The 10321-nt window shown below is 37.1% G+C and overlaps 1 protein-coding gene across 3 annotated transcripts in view; it reads right to left on the bottom strand.

Moving 5' to 3' along the window:
• The window catches only part of LOC141911872 (cephalotocin receptor 1-like), a 46739-nt gene extending 37093 nt beyond the window's left edge, over positions 1-9646 (bottom strand). For 2 of the 3 annotated variants that reach the window (XM_074802954.1, XM_074802967.1), the window contains exon 1: positions 9149-9291. The gene's annotated coding sequence lies outside the window, so the exon portion shown is untranslated. Of the gene's footprint in view, positions 1-9148; positions 9292-9564 lie in introns of those variants that run through there. The other variant, XM_074802959.1, reaches the window with a different exon arrangement.
• Between the last annotated feature and the right edge of the window lie 675 nt (positions 9647-10321).

A 10321-nucleotide genomic window follows, 5' to 3' on the forward strand; every position in this document is an offset into this window, starting at 1 on the left:
CTCGCAAAAAATGAAAGCAATACGACAGCCTAGGTCGAAGTCGGTAATTCACTGAAGCCTTAGCTATTTCCTTTCTGTGAAAATGGCAAGGACGTTCTTAATAAGAGACATTGGCCTAAGGCAGATGCTCAGAAATATACTTCTCTGAAAAAGATATATCATCTTTATTTCATTGAAAAGATGTGTATCCATTTGAAACTGGCGATTTACAGTGATTATCTTTTTGTTTCAAATCAATGCAGAAATATAGAGGCACGAAGACGTAAGCGTATATCAATAGACAAATCAATCTATTTTTCAAATGGGCCTTCAGAATTTACCCGATTCAGGACATTTCAGTGATCCTTCACCGCATCGGTTGTCTGACGGCGTGCTATCAAGTTATGGACCATTAATAAAGATGACTTTGACAGATTAATGCAGTGTAATCCTATTTATGCGGTAAGTCAATACTGATCACGGTGATAAGAGGAGATGTTACTCGCCGAATTGAAACAACTTTACGTGATGATCAAATAATTGTACTGGACATCGATCTGAAGACTTGGCTAAACATGACAGATACAAAGTATGTAAATCGACATTTCTGCTTGCGGTGCATTACGCCAGTACGATTCCGTATAGTAGGCCTAGGCGTTTATTTTCTTGTGAATAGCGATATGAATAATATATCTCAATCTCTATTTGACGATTGGCAGACTTATGGCAGATTTTATGGTAGACTACCGCTTGTGTTAAATACGCGAACAGCAATATTCACATAATATTGAAATAAATCATACTTCATTATGCTTGTGGAAAATGAAATAATTCCTTATTCTACAATTTCTAAAATCTTGTTTTAGTTCATTACGATTCATAAAAGCGAGCTTTGGGAGGCTGCGTTAGAAAAAGTTGAATATGGGAAAAAAATGGAGAATAGATATCAATTATCTTCATTGAATAAATCCAGACCTATCAGAAATTCATTTCGGACACTCCTTTAGCCTCATTAAATAAATGTTGTGGAACGCCATTTTGGATATTCATTTCATATCGTGTTCACAGGCAGGTAGGTTTCTGGTGTGATTTTTGATGGGGTTTCCTTTACAAATCACGTAATTGGTTTTCGCGGAATATCGTGCGTAAAATTAAACCAAAAGCCCAAAGGGCAACCACTGACGACCAGGACGATGCCTAAAGCACTCTATCGAAAAAAAAATTGGCAAAAAAGTTTGAAGATCAACTGTCCCACTTTATGCAAAACGCGTAAACTTGGAGTAGTTTAAGATTTTAAATGCATCTAATTGGGTGAAATATTGAACAGTTCCTTTACATTTGCCGTTTCGGTAAATAACAATTCTCGTAAGATTTATAGTAATGCGAAAGAGAACTTTTTTCTTTTTACTCTATAGGTAACGAACGCGTTGTATCGTAAGATTGCGCTGGTATAAACGTCATAATGAACTATTCTCCCTAGCCTTCGAATCGGTTATTTTTCCACAAGATTTTTAAGGTGCAAAAAGGGGGAAAATTCTGTAACTGTGTATTTACAGAACGGAACGAAACACTGGACTGTATATAAGTTAAAACCACCAACCGCCAATTTATTTATTTACTCCAGAAATAAATTACGACAATGTGTACAATCAACATATAGAAAATGTCGTAATATAAAACAACAAAGAATTGACACATGAAATAATGATGATAATTTATTTTCTTGACATAGTGCAATATCTACAGAGTAATCTCCGCGCTTTACATAAGACTAGAAAATAGAAATTAAAAATGCAATCACGGTGAAATATGTAGTTGATTAAAACTTCTCATCCGATACGTAACAATAGCGATACACTGACTTATCATACTTTCAAGCTATCATCTGATTTTCGTATACGGTCCCTGTTCCGTTCCGTTTCGGTAATTATACAGTAAGCCTTTTAAATGTACCTTTCGTTCGCAATACCCCATGACTCGTATTCTCAGGTATCTGCAAGCTATCATCTTTTAAAATCGTCAGCTGAAAATAAACAATCATCCGTCATCGGCGGATAGATCGGTGGGATTGATGAATATCCCGGTATAGAAAATGAACAGCACCCGATATAAAAAGTCGTTACGAGATCGCTGAGGCAGAAATGAAAATATGAAGCTATGGCATATGCTTCGCCCTGATGACAGTTAATTTGAAGCTAGTAATGTGAAGCATCTAATGGATTTTTCGGCAGAGTTTTAGAAATCAAAAATCAGCTCAACCGTGACGTATAAGCGGTGTGAAACCAATATTCACCGCGTGGTCACTACATCCGTATTTTCATGAAGACTCTCAGAGAAAGCAATAATTAGTCATTTTGATGGCGTCGTAGCAAAAGCACCCTGGGGCTGACTGATACCGGAGAGTCTGATGAGATGGAAGCGTAAATTAATTACTGCATCACTTTTTCCGCACAGCTGCGACCGATGAACCAAAACAAGTAATAAAAATAAGCAACGAAGTCTCGGATTATTTCGTCAGAGGAAAAAAGAGATAATCGTCGAATAGAAAACAAAGGTTCAAAATAGAAACGATGATGAGAAAGAGCTTTGTGCCGGGATTATAATCTCGAAATGCATTGATTAACCGGAAACGAATCTCTTTCAAATATAATTTCGAAAAAAATCATTCGTTATTGTTAGAATATCAATCTAAATCGTATGTACGCTTTATGTTAAGTCTGTGTTATATTTTCGGAAATGGGCCCTCGTCGTTATGTCGGGGAAACTGAATTTGAACCCTTGGACTCCCGTGTTATACAAGTCTACGTGATCTATTGTCATTGATGCCGTCGTCGACGATCAGAGATGTTTTTCTGCGCTGACCAGGATTGTCGGGAGAGACTTTCACAAAAGAAAGTTTTGTGTTACACTTAATTCCTGACGGAAATCCGATAGGTGAGCGATATTGACATTTCCATGTCAAGCAGTTTTCGTCTGCTAATATCAAGTAAATTAGTGGCGTTAATTATGCAAATAAAGTCCTCGCATTTTGCCTGAGAGATACAATGCACACGTGGAATTCATCGCGCGGGCAAAATAATAGGATTTTCAATGATTGATAATAAATTCTCGACGTAATATATGAAAAAGCAAGTTGCGTGCCGTAGGACGAGAGAATTAATAGAACGATAATCAAGTTACCAGACCTTATTTTCAATTCGTATGTCGGGTTTTCTACGTGTTGATTGCTTTCGAGAAAGTATAAGCGCGGCTGCTTTGTTAAAAACGAATGTCGCTGTAGAAAACATTGGAGAAGAACACGGAATGAACGCGATCGGATAAAATGACTGATCTGCTGATCTGCTTCAAGAGGAACTTAAACACTGATTACAGCCAGAAACTAAAGATTGGTGGTATATAATACAAATCTCGGTTTGATATCATTTGAAAATTGAATCTCCGTAATCAAATTATGATGCCTCAGAGAACATCCGGTTAACGTATGCTGCGCGTGGGTTTCATATTCGGATGTGAAAAGAACTGAATAGTTTTCTTTAAAAAAGGATCGTCGTTGCGTTTCCGAAATCACCCGGGGGTGTTTACCTATCTTTTTGCCCAGAACTGTAGAATAAAATGTCAGATTTGATTCTGACAGTGATCAATCAGAAAATGAACGCTTCGGTGCTTCGTTTTCAATCAACTCAATAATGAAGGAGGGTCGGTTGCCTGAGACAGCCACCCTGCCAAGTTCCACCATTAGAGTCTTATCATCAGAAACATATTGGCTAATAAGATCATTTTATCTCTTCCCGGATAAAAAATAGTATCTGTACCGCCTACTACGCTCATATTCTCAGCACTTAATGTATCGAGATTCTGTCACTTGCAGAGTCTACACTACGAAATCTAGTTGTTCTCTGAGAAATGGCCAGAAACAGCCGAGTCGTCTATACTTTGATGATGGAGCTCATGTTTCGTCTTCTCGAATCAAAAGTCGCATGTAAACACGGTTATCCGTTCATATCAAATTACAAGATTGACAAATTAATCGACCAGTGTTCAGAAATGTATCAAGCAAAGGGTACTTGACCGGTTTGCCACACAATGCGTATGGAAACATGAGGTTTTTAATGCCCCGGATCATGATTTCTGCTTTTTTAGTTGACCACCCATAGACATTCGATTCAAGCAATAATGACATGATTTCTATTAGAGTAACGCTCGAACGAGGTGTGTAGAAGAAAAACGTATACTGTTGCTTAAGATAAGACAGTATACGAATGAAGAGTTAAATCGTAATCACGCGTGGACATCGGATAAAAGTTGAACGAAACGCATAAATATTACGCGAAATTGAAGCAACACCAGACTTCATGGTGATGACATCCTATCAATTGTATTGCTTGATAAACATAGGGAAATACAACAGACCCGAAACAAATAAAACGAAGGACAAGGCGAGGAGACAAATGAAAATGAAAAATAAAATGAACCCCGGTATCTACTTATGATCGTATTATTTATGAGATTTATATCAAAGTATAAAGATTCAGATCACGCGAACCCCCAGCATCGAATAAGGTTATTCTGCAACGAAATGTGTAAACAAAAGGCACATGGACATACGAAGGAATACGTGACGACAAGATTTCTTCTGCGACCGGCTTAAAAAGGTTCCATTTTCACCAGCTGTCAGAATGCTATTATAGAATCAATTATAGAACCTGCAATGTCGTTACGTCAATACGTGTTTAAAGAGATGGGAGAAAATAACGCGGATTTATGCGTCAGCTAGCTTAAAGTATATGTCATCTATTGACAGAATGAAGATTTATAGCTTGTCAATCTTTAGAGAAGAAATTGCATGAGCTACGTCGTACTAAAATGATGAACAATCTTTATCGCCTTTTAAGAGTCAATCGAAGACTAAGCGCGTGTTTTGGAGCGTTTGAAAAGAAAATGAAATGAAAAGAAAAAACATTAAAAACCCTTAAAACCTTTTATTTAGGCAAGCATCAAATCTTTGTGCCAATAATCAACTAAGCTTGTTCCAGTTCCGGTTGTTAGGCTTACGGGAAAAAAATTGAAAATAAAAAAAATGAAAATCAACATGTGCATATTACAGAGAGAATACAAAAGCTCCGACTTTTTGAGGCAGTTATCGTCGAATACTTAGAAAGCCAAGTAAGCGCTTTTTCATGTCCAGTCTTCAGGTAATTGCCACCTAAGACTGACTCAAATGCCAAACGACATCTTCACCGACGACGTATACAGTGTAACTGACGACTGATGGATGATATCTAAATAGTATCGGTTGATATGAAAGCATAACAGTGATAGCAAACACGAAATTTCTTTTAAAGAAACTCGACGCGAAAGAGATCAAACGTCAATGACGTCTTAGCACACTGAACTGCACAGACATTACAGCGGGTCCTTTTAGACAGCCAGCTTCTCATTTAAAAGTTGATAACAGTTGTTCTTACAGCCGTTTCTTTGATTGTCTCTGTATATTACGCCAAAATAATCATTTTCTGGTCTTCGCAATGAATAATTTGCAATTCCTTGCCAACCCGTCCCAGAACGTGTACGTTTTGAAGAACTGAATGTTGCGAATGGATTCTACAACCGCAAGTCAATATCCCTTGAATAATCAGCACGTCTGATACTGCCGCGGCTGCCGCGTGACGCTTGATGATGCGATGCTTATTCGACAAAAATGAAACGGTCGCTTGATAAATATCGAGTTGGAAACCTATACGCTACGCACATAATTCTTGTTGTAACGAAGTTCACTGGCTTGTCGGGCAAATTCTGCGATTCACCATGAAAATTGTCATGTTTCTAGATGATTGATTGTAAGCCGTCTCCGTTTACGTAATTAATCTTATTGGAATTTAGAACGCGCGCAAACGCCTGGATCAATTCTTATTGTCAGTTATGGTTCCCACCTTAGTCTTCAATTCCGTTTTTACGAATTTTCTTAGAGATTGGAATGTGGTGATAATACTTTTTAATACACTACGAAAATATCCAAGCATGAGGATGATTGTGGATTTTAAGCCGCCGCTTGGAGACATGATTTATCGGTATTCCGCTGATTAAATGATTTTTACAAAACTTACTTTTGTGAAAGGCCCACACGTACATGGTATATTCAAAAATATGAGCGCCGTAGACGCAAAGTCCTCAAGGGAATCTTTGGGCCCCAAGAAAGTTCTGAAAAAGTGGATCATTTTCTGAGCATTGATTCTAGAACAAAATAACCGGAAATAATTTGCCACTGTGTAACTTTCTTACGCCTGGTTGAGAAATCATTTTGGAAAAAAATAGAGGGCCCGGGTCGCTTTGGATCCGCCACTGTGTTCATTGAGTTCACCTGCCAAAAGCAATACGGAAGGCAATAGCCACCAAAACATGGTTATATGTCATTCGATAATAAAAAGGTTTAAATAGATGATGAAAACATACAAAAAGATAGTGAAAACATAAGAAAGGGTGATGAAAACATGAAAAACTGTCAAAAGGTGATAAAAAGTCAATTGATGGTATTTAATCATATTTTCATATTTTATCACCTTTTCATCTTTTACCACCTTTTCATTATCTTTCGACGGTTGCCAATAGCAACCATTCGATGATACTACTAACGTATTCATGAATTGTCCAAATTTTACAAATATGTGATACATAAAATTCTCACAGTCTAATAAAAGTTAGTAAGTCATCACAATAATGTTGACGCAAAGATTTTTTTAAGGAAAATTAACATTTCCTTACCAACGTTAAAGGTACTCCGAGAAGTCATGAATGGGAACAAAAATGCCTCAGAATCCAGGCATTCTTGATAAATTTACAAAAAATGATCAAAATTCATAAGGAAATAATGTATATGTAAAAAAAGGGATTCGAACAAGATAAGTAGGCCCTATATTCAATTTGCTTGGGATTCAAAGATTATAGCGCGACAACGCAGTGCGGAGTAGAGACATTGGAAACCGCAACTCATCTACTGTTTACTAGAAATAGATTGATTGATAGCCTCTATATGCACAGATGGCGTTAGTAGTATCATCGAATGGTTGCTATTGGCAACCGTGGAAAGGTGGTAAAAGATTAAAATATGATAAAATATGAAAATATGATAAAATACCATCAATTGACTTTTTATCACCTTTAGACAGTGTTTCATGTTTTCATCACCTATTTAAACCTTTTTATTATCGAATGACATATAACCATGTTTTGGTGGTATTCGCCTTCCATAGATGTGCAAGGATTATTGATGGATGTTGTTTTAAGAATGCATAAGAGTCTAGGATACGAAGATGCCTTTATAACTCTATTGGGCAGTGAAGGCCTAAACCACAGGTAAAAGTAATACGTCCATGATTTTTGGTTCGAGTCCTTGAAATTATCATCATCCCGAACTTTATCCGAATAACCCAGCCATCATCCCTATCGGCAATTCATAACTTCCTAGCTGTGAATTTGCCACTCACATGTTCGATACGTTTTTATTAAGATAAACGATAGCGTATAGTTTTACAATCAATACGATGTAAAACTATCCCGATATTATCCAGCAAACCGAAGAAAATGGTATTCATCACGGGATAAAATACCAATACGTTGATGAAATGACGATAATAAGATAAGTGACATCTTATGAGAGACTGTGATAGAAGATAATTGAAACGCCACTGGTAGATAAATGAACCAGTGCGTCTTCGTCGACAGGCACTTTATAACGACTCGGTCAGATAAAAGAGAAAAACAAGTTGTCATTGACATATATTGTTTACTGGTTAGAGGCAAACCAGGCAAAAATGCCAACAAAAGTGCGCCGAGTCAAATTCGTCCCGTGTGCGGGTGATATTAGTTTTCCAGCGCATTCGTCGTTCGCCGAGTGTCTAATGATTTTCGCCTCAGCGCCAAGTCCGCTCAGGTGTGCAGCGAACTTTCGCTACTTTCATTCATGCTCAGCAACTGATGATGGCGACTAGAATATTAATTATTTCGGAAAATCGTTGGTTTACTACAAGCGTATCACTTGCTGTGATATGTGATTACTAGACTAAATAAAAGCATACGTTTCCCTTGACCTAATACCTAATATGAGAAACCGAATACCCTAACCTCTCGACCAAGCGCCCAGCTGATTCACGACCTAATGCGACAATGTGACAACTCACAACCCGCACTGCCGAACAGGGTGAGTTGTGGGTAGTGTCGAAATCTAGTGAATACTACTTATTTTCGACACGGCCAAAATGTATTTTAGAATTATTTTACATATCATGCGCATACATTTGCTACAGCTACTTTGTCGTGAGCATTTTTCCCGAGAACGGTAGAAGTGATATTCAAAATAATAGTAAGATTACGTAGACGTATGAAACGACCATCCATGGCGTTAAAACTGTGCAAAAAAGAAATCTCAATCGGTCTTTAACGGGACAGTCGGCTCTCAAACGATCTCATATCGATTTGAAGCCCCAAATGAAGCAATTATTGCAGTGTAAAAAGTTCAATGAATAGATAAATTATTTAGGAAATTTACGATAAGATTCAATAGCATTTTTTGTAGCAATTTGTCATATATTTCTCTTCTTGAAGAATGGCTGCGTCTCCCATCATTAATGCTGATCTTACAAAAAATAACATACATTTAAAAAAAGTATTTCCCTGCTAGACTTAAACGATGAGGCGGCTATTGTTTCAATAGTTTTTAGTAAATTAAGAAGATGATGCATCGAACCAACATACTACTTACCATATGGATTTCGCTGTGCGTACGATGTTACATTCGAATATATTGGAAACCAAGATTGAGACTTGAATATAGTTTTCAGAAATATGCGTTTATTCGCGCGCGTCAAGTTTACCGTTTAGACTCAATGGATAAATGATACCGCTCCGTAAACAATACAATGAATTTAGAAGGTTTAGGCTGACAAACTGACAGTAAACAAATGCTAGCGAAAATAGACTTTGGAATTCTTTAGAAGCAGGTGTAACTGTCTAGTTACCAAGAATAATTTTGACTCAGCCATTGTTAAGAAAAGTCTATAAATAAAAATCTGATTAATTTGTTAAGGAGTTCTACGTTTTTTCTCGGGGTATTTGATATATACGTTCTTAATACACCTTTTTACATGGAGAGCTTACAAGCAATTCCGAAAAATACCTGTGGCAAATTTGAAACCCATCCGGTTTTTCTATATACCCTTCCGCTTGCTTCATTTTCTCAGTCATTGTGTCAGGTGCAGCCGCTCATGAAAAAGGTCTCTTATAGACGTGTTGTCTACTGTCAGAACTGTGCTTCACTCGACTAACCACGCATTTAGATATCGACATGTAAAACCCTTAGGTCGTTTCCGATAGTGGTACTCCAAATATACAAGATGACCTTGAAAGTATACTTTGTTCAGCAGGAATTCTAACATTGTTTGTGATTTACATGTGCTTATCAATCTGATATATAATTGTACGGAAAAATGATCGGCGTTTTGGGAAAGAATATGATGTAGGCTTATCTGCGTTCTCGTACTAGATTCAGAATCCTGTACAAGCGTGATTTTCGTTCTGAAAGAAGCACCTTACCTTCATGAATCTGCAAGAAATATCCCTTCCTTAAGTTTCCATGCACATTACCCTGCACAGAATTTATGTCACAATATATGATAATACATACTCTATGAATTTAGCATGACCTGGATGATAATGCTCTTGAGGTTTTGGGGTTGGTTAAACAAAACGTGAATAAAAAGGTTCCCGGTGCGATATGAAGCAAACTTTACTCAATTGATCAAAAGTACTTTATGATATCCCCATTCCGTGAGAAATGGAAAACGACGAGCTTTGCTTGAAGCAAAATAAACGAGAGATGCAGTTGATTTAATGTAAATGACACATGAAACTATAGTGATAACAAATTTTTGGTAATCGAGAAATATCTTTCGAAAAAGTTTGCCGAACGGAGTTACGTTATACGATTGGTGCGTCAAGAAATCGGAAGATGGCAGAACGGTTTATTCGTCAACGAAACAAGTGAAAAATACTTGTATTTTCGAAGGGATTATTCGGATGGTCATTCAGTCTGAGCAGGAGGATATTGGTTCAGAAAACAATGTTATAAATTCAAAAAGGTTTTCCCATCAAGGTCAAATCAAAATGAAATCTGATATATGAATACCGAATTTCAGTGCATGTATAGTTGAGTGCATCGTCAGTGCAGTCATCATTATTATCAACTCTGACTACTTGATGATCCTCGCAAAATATCCAATCACAGTCATTATCTTTGCGTTAGAAAATTGCGAAATTTGACCGAAAGTTTTCCATTGATTTTTACGTATTG

This window comes from Tubulanus polymorphus, chromosome 1, assembly GCF_964204645.1.
Source record: "Tubulanus polymorphus chromosome 1, tnTubPoly1.2, whole genome shotgun sequence".
Lineage (NCBI taxonomy): Eukaryota > Metazoa > Nemertea > Palaeonemertea > Tubulaniformes > Tubulanidae > Tubulanus > Tubulanus polymorphus.